Below are 17,447 nucleotides of genomic sequence, written 5' to 3' on the forward strand. Positions count from 1 at the left end.
CCTTATTCTGATGTGACCCTGCTACCTGACACCACCATCCCTTATTCTGATGTGACACCTCTGTTACATGACACCGCCATCCCTTATTCTGATGTGACCCTGCTACCAGACTCACCATCCCTTATTCTGGTGTGGACGCTGCTACAGACATTGCCCATCCCCTTGTTATGATGTGACACTGCCTACCTGACAACACCATCCCTTATTATGGTGTGATCCTGCTACCTGACACCACCATCCCTTATTCTGGTTTGATCATGCCTAACTGATCCCACCATCCCTTATTCTGGTGTGACGCTGCTACAGCAATTGCTATCCCTTGATCTGATGTGACACTGCCTACCTGACACCACCATCCCTTATTCTGGTGTGACCCTTGTACCTGACACCACCATCCCTTATTCTGGTGTGACCCTTGTACATGACACTGCCATCCCTTATTCTGGTGTGACCCTTGTACATGACACTGCCATCCCTTATTCTGGTGTGACCCTCCTACCTTACACCACCATCCCTTATTCTGATGTGACCCTGCTACCTGACACCACCATCCCTTATTCTGATGTGACCCTTGTACATGACACGCCATCCTTATTCTGATGTGACCCTGCTACCAGACTCCACCCATCCCTTATTCTGGTGTGACGCTGCTACAGACATTGCCATCCCTTATTATGATGTGACACTGCTACCTGACACCACCATCCCTTATTATGGTGTGATCCTGCTACCTGACACCGCCATCCCTTATTCTGATGTGACCCTTGTTACCTGACACCACCATCCCTTATTCTGGTGTGGACCCTTGTACATGACACTGCCATCCCTTATTCAGTTGTGACCCTCCTACCTCACACCACCATCCCTTATTCTGATGTGACCCTGCTACCTGACACCACCATCCCTTATTCTGATGTGACCCTTGTACATGACACCGCATCCCTTATTCTGATGTGACCCTGCTACCAGACTCACCCATCCCTTATTCTGGTGTGACGCTGCTACAGACATTGCCATCCCTTGTTATGATGTGACACTGCTACCTGACACCACCATCCCTTATTATGGTGTGATCCTGCTACCTGACACCGCATCCCTTTATTCTGATGTGACCCTTGTACCTGACACCACCATCCCTTATTCTGTTGTGACCCTTGTAACATGACACTGCCATCCCTTATTCTGGTGTGACCCTCCTACCTCTACCACCACCATCCCTTATTCTGATGTGACCCTGCCTACCTGACACCACCATCCCTTATTCTGCATGTGACCCTTGTACATGACACCGCCATCCCTTATTCTGATGTGACCCTGCTACCAGACCTCCACCATCCCTTATTTCTGGTTGTGCCGCTGCTACAGACATTGCCATCCCTTGTTATGATGTGACACTGCTACCTGACACCACCATCCCTTATTATGGTGTGATCCTGCTACCTGACACCACCATCCCTTATTCCTGGTGTGATCATGCTAACTGATACCACCATCCCTTATTCTGGTGTGACGCTGCTACAGACATTGCTATCCCTTGTTATGATGTGACACTGCTACCTGACACCACCATCCCTTATTCTGGTGTGATCCTGCTACCTGACAGCACCATCCTTATTCTGGTGTGATCATGCTAACTGATACCACCATTCCTTATTCTTACATCATCCCTTATTCTGGTATGAACTGTGCTACCTGACAGTACCATCCCTTATTCTGGTGTGATCCTTGTACCTGACACTATCATCACATATTATGATGTGACCCTGCTACCTGACACCACCATCCCTTATTATGGTGTGACCCTGCTACCCTGACACCACCTTCTATTATTCTACACTATCCCTTATCTGGTGTGACTCTGCTACCTGACACTACCATCCCTTATTCTGGTGGTGATCCTTGTCCTGACATCTACCATCCCATATTATGATGTGACCCTGATATCTGACACCACCATTTTATATTCTGGTGTGACTCTGCTACCTGACACTACTATCTCTTATTCTGGTGTGACCCTGCTATCTGACACACCATCCATTATTCCTGGTGTGACTCTGCTACCCGGGACAATGGCTATCCCTTATTCTGGTGTGACCCTTGTACCTGACACCACCATCCCATATTATGATGTGAGCCTGCTACCTGACACCACCATCCTTTATTCTTTGTGTAACTCTGCTACCTGACACCACCGTCCCTTATTCTGCGTGTGACCCTGCTACTTGACACTGCACCCCTTTTTCTGGTATAACCCTGCTACCTGACACCACCATCCCATATGATGTGAGCCTGCTACCTGACACCACCCATCCATTTATTCTGGTGTGACCTCTACTACCTGACACCACCCCGTCCCTTATTCTGGTGTGACCCCTGCTACCTGACACCTGCCATCCCTTATTCTGGTGTGACCCTCCTACCTGACACTACCATCCCTTATTCTGATGTGACCTTTGTACCTGACACCACCATCCTTTATTCTTGTGTAACTCTGCTACCTGACACCACCGTCCCTTATTCTGGTGTGACCCTGCTACTTGACACTGCCACCCCTTTTTCTGGTATGACCCCTGCTACCTGGACACCACATCCCATATGATGTGAGCCTGCTACTGACACCACCAATCCTTTATTTCTGGTGTGACTCTACTACCTGACAACCCACTGTCCCTTATTCTGGTGTGACCCTGCTACCTGACACTGCCATCCCTTATTCTGGTGTGACCCTCCTACCTGACACCGCCATCCCTTATTCTGATGTGACCTTTGTACCTGACACCACCATCCCTTATTCTGGTGTGACTTTGCTACCTGACACCACCATCTCTTATTCTGGTGTGACACTAGCTATCTGACACACTATCCCTTATTCTACACCATCTTTTTTTTCCTGGTGTGACACCCTTTGGTACCTGACACCACTATCCCATATTATGTTGTGACCCTGCTACCTGACACCACCCATCCTTTATTCTAGTGTGACCCTGCTACCTGACACCCACCATCCTTTATTCTGGTGTGACCCTGCTATCTGACACTAGCATCCCTTTTTCTGATGTGACGTTTGTACCTGACACCACCCATTCCATATTATTATGTGACTCTGCTACCTGACACCATCATCCCTTATGTCTGGTGTGACCCTTGTACCTGACACCACCATTCCTTATTCTGGGTTTGTGACCCTGCTACCTGACACCACTATCCCTTATTCTGGTGTAACCCTGATACCTGACTCCACCATTCCTTATTCTGATGTGAACCCTCCTACCTGACACCACCATCCCTTATTCTGGTGTGACCCTGCTACCCTGACACTAGTGATGTCGCAAACTGAAAATGTTCCGTTCGCGAACGGCGAATGCGAACGTCCGCAACTGTTCGCAAATGGGCGAACCGGCCATTGACTTCAATAGGCAGGCAAATTTTAAAACCCACAGCGACTCTTTCTTGCCACAATAGTGATGGAAAAGTTGTTTCAGGGTACTAACACCTGGACTGTGTGCATGCCGGTGGGGGATCCATGGCAAAACTCCCACAGAAAATTACATAGTTGATGCAAGAGTCTGGTTTTAATCCATAAAGGGCATAAATCACCTAACATTCCTAAATTGTTTGGAATAACGTGCTTTAAAACATCAGGTATGATGTTGTGATCGATCAGGTAGTGTAGGGTTACCCACAAAAAGAGAAAGTCCGCTAAGCACCATAGGTAAAAAAAAAAAAAAAAAACTTTATTAAATCACAATTAAAATTTGGATACATAGAGAGAAGGGATAAAACCCATGCTGAACAGACTAACATGTTTCGGCTAGGAAAGCCGTACTCATAGTCCTTAAAATCTTTAAAAACTGACAAGCCTTTATACCCAGTGCTCCAATTTCATTGGTGTGTCATTAATTAGGATTTAAAGACACAGGGGATAGAGCATGCTGTGTGATACCTAACAATAGTCAAATTGCATATCCCATTAGACTAATTGAAAATTACTTATTTGATTTATAGCAATTTATTACACTTAACTAACGCTCGTATTAAAGCTATTGTGTATATATTTATATAGGGAAAATACAAAAAAAGAGGGCCATTGGGAAAATTTGGATACCATGAATTTAGATAAATGTCTGGTATTATATAGCAATTATTTAAATCAATTATTTAGGATTAAGATGCAAAATCAGCACTGATGGTGACAGCAAATATAAGAGGGTCAGAAAATTAAGCATATACATATTACAAGAAAAAAATATATATCAATATACATGCATAAAATAAATATAACCATAATTGCAAATATGATTGTTGATATAAACAGGGAATATCACCATTTATGTCCAAATGATTGATAAAATCATATTCGGAATTTAGGCCTAGTGGTCTTTTGGTCTGGAGCCTAAAATCCAGTACATTTCTTGCCTAGATAGAATTTTGAAACAATCCCACCCTCTTTTTTCTGGGGGGGTACTTTATCTAGTATCATCCATTTCAGAGAGCGACAATCCTTATCATGTCGCTGAACGAAATGGGAGACCAAAGGTGTGCCACTTTTGCCCACTCGTATGGTAGACAAGTGTTCACGAATCCTTGATCTGACATCCCTGGTGGTCAAACCCTATGTACTGCAGTTCACAATCTGAGCACCAGAGGAGGTAGATACAATAGGATGATCTACAATTCAAACAGGATTCAATATCAAATGTTTCTCCAGTTACTGATGAAGAGAAAAGAGGTCCCCTACTTGGACATATTCACAAGCCTTGCACTGTGAATAGCCACACTTAAAGTACCTCTATGCCTAAGCCAGGAGGACGTAGATGAGGTTACAGGGACCGGTTTCTTAAGCATGGACCGGAGATACTGAGTTCCCAATGGTCTTATTTCTCCTATAGGAGAATCTACATCCATTCTTAGCCATCCCCTGCAAGGGCATCATCTGCTACTAGTAGGCGGAAATGATTTTTGACTATGTCACAGATTTCCCCCATACTGAGCAGAGTAGTCCGTGACAAAGGTTAATGTGTTACTTTGTTCTCTTTTGGGGGGGACCCTGTCCCTTAGCAGTTGTTCCCTAGATAGGGAATTTACCTCGTATCTAGCCCTCTTGATTACCTTTTTATTGTAACCTCTCTGTAATAGGCGTAATTTCCAAATCATCTGCATGCTTCTCATAGCTAAGGGGCAGGGTGCAGTTGCGTTTCAACCTTACAATTGCCCCTTAGCAACAGAGTATGGCATTTGTCTTGGATGACAGCTCCTAGCATGTAGGAGACTGTTTCCTGATATTGGTTTTCTGTAGACTTCTGAGGTGACTCTACCTGATGGCCACCCCTTGAGTTCCAGGTCCAAGTAGTGTACCATGGTCTTATTATATTCAAATGTAAAGCGTAGGTTCACATCATTAGTCCCCAGAAAGTCTAGAAACATCTCACCTGCACATTGTCACCCCCCGCCAGACAAACAACAAGTCGTCTATATAACGGAGAGGTACAACATAATGGCAGGCCCTGAAGGGGTTCCCATCTGCAAAGATCTGGAACTGCTCCCACCAACCCCTGAATAGGTTGGCGTAAGTGGGCGCAAATTTGGCACCATGGCGGTCCCCGCATCTTTGCAGATAGAATTCCCCTCAAACTGAAAATAGTTATGTGACAAGAGAAAATTTGTCACCCTCCAAGACAAATGTCCTAAATGACTCACTGTGCGTGGTCCCGATCTCCAAAAAGTATGCCACTGCTTTTAAGCCCAAACATGGGGTATAGAGGAGTAAAGTGAGACCACATCCACAGTGAGCCAGCCACAATACGGTAACCCACCTCAGGTTCTCCACCTTATTCACACCTGTTTAGAGTCCCTGGTGTAACTGGGAAGGGCCTTAACCAAGGCTGCAATATACCATCCAGCCACTCGGAAAGATGTTCCCAACATTGAACCAATACCATTGACTATAGGTCTTCCCTGTACATCTTCTAGGGTCTTATGTAACCTTCCGGTAGATGGTGAAAACAGAGGGATCACTGGGCTGGTTCCACATATAAATACTTGGATGTTTTCCAAATCAATTAGACCTTCCTCTACCGCTCCATCCAGAAGGTTGCAATAACTCAAGTTGGAATTTATTCGTGGGGTTTTGTTGAGGTGTTAATAGTTGTCTTTGTCTTCCAATTGTCTCAGGGCCTCTCTGATGTAATTTGCCCTGTCCATCACTATCACTGATCCCCCCTTATCCGCTCTGTTTTAATCACTAGTGTATTATTCTGTTTAAGGGCCTAGCGTTCCTTCCTGGTTAGATTATTGGTACCCGTCATCTGTTAAGGACAATTGTCTCAAGTCAGTTTCTACTAGCTTATAGAAAGTTTCGATGATGTTGCCTCTGCTCTGTATTGGGTTAGAAAGGTAGAGGGGTTACGATATCTCTTGATAGTATCATCATTTACCACATCAGTTGATGTAAGTCCCTCTCTCTCCAACTCACCCAGATCAATCAGGTCACATGTCTCCATAAACTTAATTCACTGGACAAGGCATTGTGGGCAGACTGTTCACATGATGTTAACGTCTGGGTCCTGGTTAGTATCCCCAAAGTGTTTTCGCAAAGTGATATTGCGAACAAATTTGTTGAGATCCAACAGGGTTTTAAACAAGTCTCAAAATTCACAGTGGGGACCAAAACCCAGGCCATACGATAATACTCTACTCTCATCAGTGGTCAGATGTGGCTGGACAAATTTAGGACAGGGAACATACTTGGACCGGGGCTCGGGTCTGTCTTAGCGGGTATTCTTCCTTGCTGGGATGTCTGTGTGCTTGTGCCCCACCATCCTCTGATGTTGGCCTACACGAAAAACTGTTCCAGCTGCACTAATTTCATCATCTCTTTGTTGGCCACTATTTATAGCCTGCTGTGTAGAAGGGTAGGAGTAATTATTGGCCCCATGTGTAGATGGATAGGAATAGTTGCTGGTACTCTGTTGTGTGGGGGGATAGGAATGATTAGAGTGGTTTGAAGATGGCTGGTAATCTATTATATTGATTCTGTTTGCCTCTAGTAAATACTGGTGTTGTATGAGGCCCTGGCCTATTAGATCCTGGCCTGCTACCCTCGTCCTCGTGAAGGAAGATTATAGCCCCCCCATTCTGTTATAGTTGGTATTCATAACTACTAGCTCTTGGGGAAAGGCTCTCTTCATTTTCTGATTGTGAGCTGTCACCTCCTGAATCGCCTCACTTTCAGAAAGGACACAGTTTTGCTTCCTCTACCTCTTTGTCTCCTACCCCTCCCACGTCTGCCACCTCTAGAGAGATTCTGAGATCTCCTGAATTGTGACCTCTGGCTCTTACTCCAAATGTAGACCTTATTACTGTCATAGTCAGCTTTATCCCTGATTAATTTGTTATGTTTGATGCCTACTAACTCATTTTTGACCTCTAATAAGGTTCGTTGTAAAACATTATCAAAATTGGGATAGTCAGCATCATTGCAAAAATTATTCAACAGCAGCTGAACCTCTTCAACTCTTAATCTCAATCACAACCAAAAGATTAGATTAAAAGTAATCAAAAGTCTCATCAACCTTATTGAACAGTCACTTAACACATTATTCCAAATGTCTATGAATTCCTGATCTTCTGTCTCAAAGTAAGGAAATGTATTCATTCTGAGACCCCCTTGGAATCATCTTTTGTGCCAGATATTTTTCAAAAGTCCAAATGTCCCATTTTAATTTATTTTCCTTAACAAGTAAATGTTCCATATCATCAAATAACATTGGCAAATTAAAATTGTTACGATCCTGTGAAAACACATGCTCCAATTCTCTATTATCCACATCTCTGTGTAAGGGTTACGCCCGCTTCACAGTGACAGACCAATAGATGCAATATACATTTGATAGATACGATAGATAGATAGATAGATTTGATAGATAAATAGATTTGATAGATATATAATTTCCCAGACAGAGAATTACAAGACGTGCGGTCTGTGACCCATGGTAAGGTTCCCAGAGGTAGTTGCGGCGCCAGGGGATGTGTATATGGCATGAATTTTAGGGGGCAAATTTGGGGCAATCTACTGTGCTACCAGATATGAGTGGTGTGTTAAGTAGTACTATTCTGATCAGTTTAATACCTGTTACGCCCCCTATCAGGGGACGTGTATATGGCATGGATTTTAGGAACCGGGAGATGGAAAAAGATGCTTGGTCGGTCCTCCTACTTCAAATTTGGGGCACTGCGTGTGCAATCTACAGTGCCACCAGATATGAGTGGTGTGTTAAGTAGTACTATTCCTATCAGTTTAATACCTGTTACGTCCCCTATCAGGGTACGTGTATATGGCATGGATTTTAGGAACCGGGAGATGGAAAAAGATGCTTGGTCGGTCCGGCCACGAGATAGATTTGATAGATAGATAGATACATAGATTAGATAGATCAATAGATGCAATAGATACATTTGATAGATACGATAGATAGATAGATTTTATAGATAAATAGATTTGATAGATAGATTATTTCCCAGACAGAGAATTACAAGACGTGTGGTCTGACACCCATGGTAAGGTTACTTCCTTTTGCATAATCGAGTACAGGTTGGGGATTGCCTTTTGTGCAAAGAAATTTCAGTTGGGTACCTTCCACTGCGGTGTCCCCTATCAGGGGATGTGTATATGGCATGGATTTTAGGAACCGGGAGATGGAAAAAGATGCTTGGTCGGTCCGGCCACGAGATAGATAGATTTGATAGATAGATAGATACATAGATTAGATAGATAGATCAATAGATGCAATAGATAGATTTGATAGATACGATAGATAGATTTGATAGATAAATCGATAGATTTGATAGATAGATAATTTCCCAGACAGAGAATTACAAGACGTGCGGTCTGGGACCCATGGTAAGGTTACTTCCTTTTGCACAATCGAGTACAGGTTGGGGATTGCCTTTTGTGCAAAGAAATTTCGGCCGGGTACCTTCCACTGCGGTGTCCCCTATCAGGGGATGTGTATATGGCATGGATTTTAGGAACTGGGAGATGGAAAAAGATGCTTGGTCGGTCCTCCTACTTCAAATTTGGGGCACTGCGGGTGCAATCTAATGTGCCACTAGATAGGAGTGGTGTGTTAAGTAGTACTATTCCTATCAGTTTAATCCCTGTTAAGTGTCTTTTTTTTTTTTGTTTGGTTTTTGAAGCCACAGTGCAGCACCAGAGGCCAGAAAAATTTGGCATGTACACATGCCTGAAAAATTAGGTATTGTTGCAGCCGCTGCTGTAGCAGTGGCCAGAAAAATTGATGTTTGTTTCCCATGCAGAAAGTGCCCTAAAACATTGCGGCTTGAACTCTAGTTGGTGGCGGATAAGTCACACAAGTCATCCGGCATTCGAAGATAAAATACAGCAGCGTGTGGACCATTTTTTAGCCCAAGGCAGCTCATCACTCAGGCCTTTTTTACTCAAATGTATCGACCAATGTCAGTCCCTTCGAGATCCATCCCTCATTCATCTTAATAAAGGTGAGGTAATCTAGACTTTTTTGACCTAGGCGACTTCTCTTCTCAGTGACAATACCTCCTGCTGCACTGAAGGTCCTTTCTGACAGGACACTTGAAGCGGGGCAGGCCAGAAGTTCTATTGCAAATTGGGATAGCTCAGGGCACAGGTCAAGCCTGCACACCCAGTCATCGCTCCTCAGAGTGTCGAGATCTGCAGTTAAGGCGAGGTAGTCTGCTACCTGTCGGTCGAGTCGTTCTCTGAGGGTGGACCCCGAAGGGCTGTGGTGATGCATAGGAGTTAAAAAGCTCTGCATGTCCTCGATCAACAACAACGTCTGTAAAGCGTCCTGTCCCTTGCCGGCGGGGTTGTGGGAGTCGGAGGATTACTTTCAGCTCTTCCCCTGTTTAGATTCAAGTTGGTGCTGTGACATCACCCTTATACGCTGTGTAAAGCATACTTTTTAATTTATTTTGGAAAATGCTGCATCCTTTCCGACCTTGTGGTAATTCGGTAACATTTCTGGCACTTTATGCTTATACCGGGGGGTCTAGTAGCGTGGACACCCAGTACAGGTCGTTCTCCTTCAGCTTTTTTATACGAGTGTCCCTCAACAGGCACAACAGCATGAAAGACCCCATTTTCACAAGGGTTGGATGCCGGCCGAGCTACTCATTGTCCCATTCCTCGTCCCTCAGTGATGTAACTGAGGTATCTTCTTCCCCCCAGCCACGTACAACACCACGGGTACCAGATAGGTGACAACGAGCACCCTGGAATGCCTGTTGTGGTTGGTCTTCCTCCTCCTCCCTCAAAAGCCACATTCTCCTCTGACTCCTCTTCCTCACAATCCTCTTCCAGCAAGCGATGCTGATAAGGTTGTTTCTGGTGGTGATGGTGACCACAACTCTTCCTCTTCACGCTCATCTACGGCCTGATCCAGCATCTTCGCAGGGCTTGCTCCAGGAAGAAAACAAATGGTATGATGTCGCTGATGGTGCCTTCGGTGCGACTGATTAGGTTTGTCACCTCCTCAAAAGGACGCATGGAGCCTACAGGCATTGCGCATGAACGCCCAGTAACGTGGCAAAAAAAATCCCAGCTCCGCAGGAGGCTGTCCTAGCACCCCGGTCCTCCAACCTTCTCGTTAATGGCTTTTTCTTGTTGGAGCAGGCGGTCGAAACATTAGGAGTGTTGAATTCCAACGTGTCGGGCTGTCACAAATCAAGCACCTCACTGACATGTTGTTTCGCCGCTGGATATCGGAAAAAGTTGCGCCATGGCCGTGTAGGAACACCTCAAATGGCACACACCTTCCTGCCTGCTTCAGGACATCCTGTAAGCCTGGGTACTTATGCACAAAGGCGTTGTACGATCAGATTACACACATGTGCCATGCACGGCACATGTGTCAACTTGCCCAATTTCAATGCCGCCACCAAATTACTTCCGTTGTCAGAAACCACTTTGCCGATCTCCAGTTGGTGCGGAGTCAGCCACTGATCCACCTGTGCATTCAGGGTGGACAGGAGTGCTGGTCCGGCGTGACTCTCTGCTTTCAGGCAAGTCAACCCCAAGACGGCATGACACTGCCGTATCCGGGATGTGGAATAGTACCTGCGGAGCTGGTGGGGTGCCGTTGATGTGGAGCAAGACGCAGCAGCAGAAGAGGACTCAGCCGAGGAGGTTATGGAAGAGAATGGAGTAGGAGGGGTAGAGGAGGTGGCAGCAGGCCTGCCTGCAAGTCGTGGCGGTGTCACCAACTCCTCCTCTGCAGAGCCACGCATTCCATGCTTGGCAGCCGTCAGCAGGTTTACCCAATGTGCAGTGTAGGTGATATACCTGCCCTGACCATGCTTTGCAGACCAGCTATCAGTGGTCATATGGATCCTTGCCCCAACACTGTGTGCCAGACATGCCATTACTTCCTTTCGCACAATCGAGTACAGGTGGGGATTGCCTTTTGTGCAAAGAAATTTCGGCCCGGGTACCTTCCACTGCGGTGTCCCAATAGCTACAAATTTTTTGAACGCCTCAGACTCCACCAGCTTGTATGGTAAAAGCTGGCGGGCTAAGAGTTCAGACAAGCCAGCTGTCAGACGCCGGGCAAGGGGGTGACTTTGTGACATTGGCTTCTTACGCTCAAACATGTCCTTGACAGACACCTGACTGTGGGCAGATGAGCAGGAACTGCTCCGGAAGAGAGACGAAGTGGCAGATGGTTTAGAGGGGGCAAGGAGGACAGCAGTGGTTGACGTGGCTGAAGATGCTGGACCAGGAGGAGGATGGCGGCTTTGAGTTTGTGTGCTTCTTCTACTCATGTGTTGATCCCATAGGCGTTTGTGATGTGCGATCATGTGCCTTCGCAAAGCAGTTTGTACCTAGTGGGTGTTGCACTTCCCACAACTCAGTTTCTTTTGGCACAGGTTGCAAATGGCATCACTGTTGTCAGAGGCAGACACACAAAAAAAAATGCCACACTGCTGAGCTCTGCGATGACGGCATTCTGGTGGGTGGCAACAGCATGCGTTGATTGGCGTGCTGTCTGGCTGACCCCCGGGGGTGCCGATGCATGCTGTCTGACTGTGCCACTAGCTCCTTGCGACGACCCTCCCCCTGCTTCCAACTCATCTCTTCCTCTCTGTCTCCCCATCTGAACTTTCCCCCTGTTCTTCTTCTCTTCTAGCGGGCACCCACGTGACATCCACGGACGCATCGTCATCATCAACCGCTTCACTTGTATCCGACAAATCAACAAAGGAAGCAGCAGCAGGTACAACATCATCATCATCACACCGTATGTCCATGTCTGTAATGCTGCCTGACTGAGACATATCACTGTTATCTACATCCTCTGTCAATGATGGTTGCGCATCACTCATTTCTTCCAACTGATGTGTAAAAAACTCCTCTGACAGATCAAGTGAAGTGGCTGTGGTTCTAGTGTTGGTGGTGGCGGCAGGTGGGTGAGTGGTAACTTGAGAGGTGCCCGAAGAGAAGCTGGAGGAGGATGGTGCGTCAAGGTGTCGGAGCGGAAGCTATAGAAGATTGGGTGTCCTGTGTTAAAAAGTAACTATTTCCTCAGGATTTTTCGAGTTCATTGGGACGTGGCCTGCTGAACACTGGGCATTATTCTAGGGCCAAAGGGAATCATAGCACCACGACCCACGACGGCACCTGCGGGGTGGCCTGCCTCTGCCTGTCATTTTTTTATTAAATGTACACTTACACTACTATTAAACAAGGTATGAGTGGTGGCACTGGGCAAGTGGGCACAGTATACGCTGTGAGCCTGACACAAAAAGGCAGGACTGATGTTTCACAGTCCAAAAAAGTTTTTATTTTTTTAAAATGTACACTTACACTACTATTAAACAAGATATGGGTGGTGGCACTGGGCAAATGGGCACAGTATACGCTGTGAGCCTGACACAAAAAAGCAGACTGATGTTTCACAGTCCAAAAAGTTTTTATTTTTTAAATGTACACTTACCACTACTATTAAACAAGATATGAGTGGTGGCACTGGGCAAGTGGGCACAGTATACGCTGTGAGCCTGACACAAAAAAGCAGACTGATGTTTCACAGTCCAAAAAGTTTTTGTTTTTTTAATGTACACTTACACTACTATTAAACAAGATATGAGTGGTGGCACTGGGCAAGTGGGCACAGTATACGCTGTGAGCCTGACACAAACAAGGCAGAGATTGATGTTTCACAGTTCAAAAAGTTTTTTATTTTTTAAATGTACACTTACACTACTATTAAACAAGATATGAGTGGTGGCACTGGGCAAGTGGGCACAGTATACGCTGTGAGCCTGACACAAAAAGGCAGACTGATGTTTCACAGTCCAAAAGTTTTTATTTTTTTAAATGTACACTACACTACTATTAAACAAGATATGAGTGGTGGCACTGGGCAAGTGGGCCCAGTATAAGTTGTGAGCCTGACACAAAAAAGCAACTGATGTTTCACAGTCCAAAAAGTGTTTTTTGTTTTTAAATGTACACTTACACTACTATTAAACAAGATATGAGTGGTGGCACTGGGCAAGTGGGCACAGTATACGCTGTGAACCTGGGCACACACGCTGGCAGGCAGGCAACTGCAATTAGGATTACACAAGCAGACTGATGTTTCACAGTCAAAAAAGTTTTTTTTTTTAAATTATTTACACTACTGTTACACCAGATATGAGTGGTGGCACTGGGCAAGTGGGTCTGGCACACACGCTGGCAGGCAGGCAGGCAACTGCAATTAGATTACACTAGCAGACTGATGTTTCACAGTCAAAAAAGTTTTTTTTTTTTAAATTATTTACACTACTGTTACACCAGATATGAGTGGTGGCACTGGGCAAGTGGCTTGGCAGGCAAGCAACTGCAATTAGATTACACAGGGGAAAAAAAATGATGTTCTAGCCCTAAAAAGGGCTTTTTGGGGTGCTGTCCTTAAAGCAGAGATCAGATGAGTCCTTCAGGACTGTAGTGGACACTGAATACACTAGCCTAGCTATCAATTTCCCTATAAAATCACCAGCAGCTACACTGTTCCAGCTCTCACTAACAATGCAGCTTCTGAATGAATCTAAAATGGCTGCTGTCCAGGAGCTGGGAGGGTCTGGGAGGGAGGGTCTGCTGCTGATTGGCTGGAATGTGTCCTGCAGACTGTGAGATACAGCGTCAAAGTTTACTCAATGATGATGAATAGGGGGCAGATCGATCATCGCATATGTTCGCCCCTTGGCGGCGAACGCGAACAAGCTATGTTCGCCGGCGAACAATTCGCATCATCACTACCTGACACTGCCATACCTTATTCTGATGTGACCCTGCTACCAGACACTACCATCCCTTATTCTGGTGTGATGCTGCTACAGACATTGCCATGCCTTGTTCTGGTGTGACACTGCTACCTGACACCACCATCCCTTATTATGGTGTGATCATGCTAACTGATACCACAAGCCCTTATTTTGGTGTGACCCTGCTACCTGACAGCACCATTCCTTATTGTGGTGTGATTCTGCTACCTGACACCACCATCCCTTATTCTGGTGTGACGCTGCTAACTGCCACCACCATTCCTTATTCTACATCATCCCTTATTCTGGTATGACTCTGCTACCTGACACTACCATCCCTTATTCTGGTGTTATCCTTGTACCTGACACTACCATCCCATATTATGATGTGACCCTGATACCTGACAACACCATCCTTTATTCTGGTGTGACTCTGCTACCTGACACCACCATCCCTTATTCTGTTGTAACCATGCTACCTGACACCGCCATCCCTTATTCTGGTTTGACCGTGCTACCTGACACCACCATCCCTTTTTATGGTGTGGCCCTGCTAACTGACACTGCCATCCCTTATTGTGATGTGACCCTGCTACCTGACACCACCATTTCTTATTCTGGTGTGACCCTGCTACCTGACAACCACCACGCCATCCCTTATTCTGGTGTGACCCTGCTACCTGACACCACCATTCCTTATTCTGGTTGTGATCCTGCTACCTGACACCAGCATCCCTTATTCTGGTGTGACTCTGCTACCTGACACCATCCTTTATTCTGGTGTGTGACTCTGCTACCTGACACCACCATCCTTTATTCTGGTGTGACTCTGCTACCTGACACCACTATCACTTTTTCTGATGTGACCCTGCTACCTGACACCACCATCCCTTATTCTGGTGTGACTCTGTTTACCTGACACCACTATCACTTATTCTGATGTGACCCCTGCTACCTGACACCACCATCCCTTATTCTTGTGGGACCATGCAAACCTGACACCACCATCCTTATTCTGGTGTGTCCTTTGTACCTGACACCACCATCCCTTATTCTGGTGTGACCCTGCTACCTGACACCACCATCCCTTATTCTGGTGTGATCCTTGTACCTGACACTACCATTCCTTATTCTGGTGTGACCCTGCTACCTGACAACCACCGTCCTTTATTCTGGTGTGACCCCTGCTACCTGACACCGCCATCGCTTATTCTGGTTTGACCCTGCTACATGACACCGCCATCCCTTATTCTGGTGTGACCCTCCTACCTGACACCGCCATCCCTTATTCTGATGTGATCCTTGTTCCTGACACCGCCATCACTTATTCAATTGTGACCCTGCTACCTGACACCACCATCCCTTATTTGGTGTGATCCTGCTACCTGACACCACTGACCCTTATTCTAGTGTGACCCTGCTACCTGACACCGCCATTGCTTATTTCTGGTTTGACCCTGCTACCTGGACACCCGCCATCCCTTATTCTGATGTGACCCCTTGTACCTGACACCACCATCCCTTATTCTGGTGTGACCCTCCTACCTGACACCCCCATCCCTTATTCTGATGTGATCCTTGTACCTGACACCGCCATCACTTATTCTGATGTGACCTTGCTACCTGACACCACCATCCCTTATTTGGTGTGACCTTGCTACCTGACACCACCATCCCCTATTCTGGTGTGACCCTTGTACTTGAGACCATCATCCCTTATTCTGGTGTGACCTTGCTACCTGACACCACTGCCCCTTATTCTAGTGTGACCCTGCTACCTGACACCGCCATCCCTTATTCTGGTGTGACCCTGCTACCTGACACCGCCATCCCTTATTCTGATGTGACCCTTGTACCTGGCACCGCCATCCCTTATTCTGATGTGACCCTTTTACCATCATCCCTCATTCTGGAGTGATCCTGATACCTGATACCACCATCCCTTATTGTGATGTGACTGTGCTACCTGACACCACCATCCCTTATTCTGGTGTGTCCTTTGTACCTGACACCACCATCCCTTATTCTGGTGTGACCCTGCTACCTAGCACCACCATCCCTTATTCTGGTGTGATCCTTGTACCTGACACTACCATTCCTTATTCTGGTGTGACCCTGCTACCTGACACCACCGTCCTTTATTCTGGTGTGACCCTGCTACCTGACACCGCCATCGCTTATTCTGGTTTGACCCTGCTACATGACACCACCATCCCTTATTCTGGTGTGACCCTCCTACCTGACACCGCCATCCCTTATTCTGATGTGATCCTTGTACCTGACACCGCCATCACTTATTCAATTGTGACCCTGCTACCTGACACCACCATCCCTTATTTGGTGTGATCCTGCTACCTGACACCACTGCCCCTTATTCTAGTGTGACCCTGCTACCTGACACCGCCATCGCTTATTCTGGTTTGACCCTGCTACCTGACACCGCCATCCCTTATTCTGATGTGACCCTTGTACCTGACACCACCATCCCTTATTCTGGTGTGACCCTCCTACCTGACACCCCCATCCCTTATTCTGATGTGATCCTTGTACCTGACACCGCCATCACTTATTCTGATGTGACCTTGCTACCTGACACCACCATCCCTTATTTGGTGTGACCTTGCTACCTGACACCACCATACCTTATTTGGTGTGACCCTGCTACCTTACACCACCATCCCCTATTCTGGTGTGACCCTTGTACCTGAGACCGTCATCCCTTATTCTGGTGTGACCTTGCTACCTGACACCACCGCCCCTTATTCTAGTGTGACCCTGCTACCTGACACTGCCATCCCTTATTCTGGTGTGACCCTGCTACCTGACACCGCCATCCCTTATTCTGATGTGACCCTTGTACCTGGCACCGCCATCCCTTATTCTGATGTGACCCTTTTACCATCATCCCTCATTCTGGAGTGATCCTGATACCTGATACCACCATCCCTTATTGTGATGTGACTGTGCTACCTGACACCACCTTCTCTTATTCTGATGTGACCCTGCTACCTAACACTGCCATCCCTTTTTCTAATGTGACCCAGCTACCTGACACCACCATCCATTATTCTGATGTGACCCTGCTACCTGACACCACTATCCCTAATTCTGGTGGGACCCTGCTACCTGATATCACCATCCCTTAT

Source organism: Bombina bombina, chromosome 7 (genome assembly GCF_027579735.1).
Source record: "Bombina bombina isolate aBomBom1 chromosome 7, aBomBom1.pri, whole genome shotgun sequence".
Classification (NCBI taxonomy): Eukaryota; Metazoa; Chordata; class Amphibia; order Anura; family Bombinatoridae; genus Bombina; species Bombina bombina.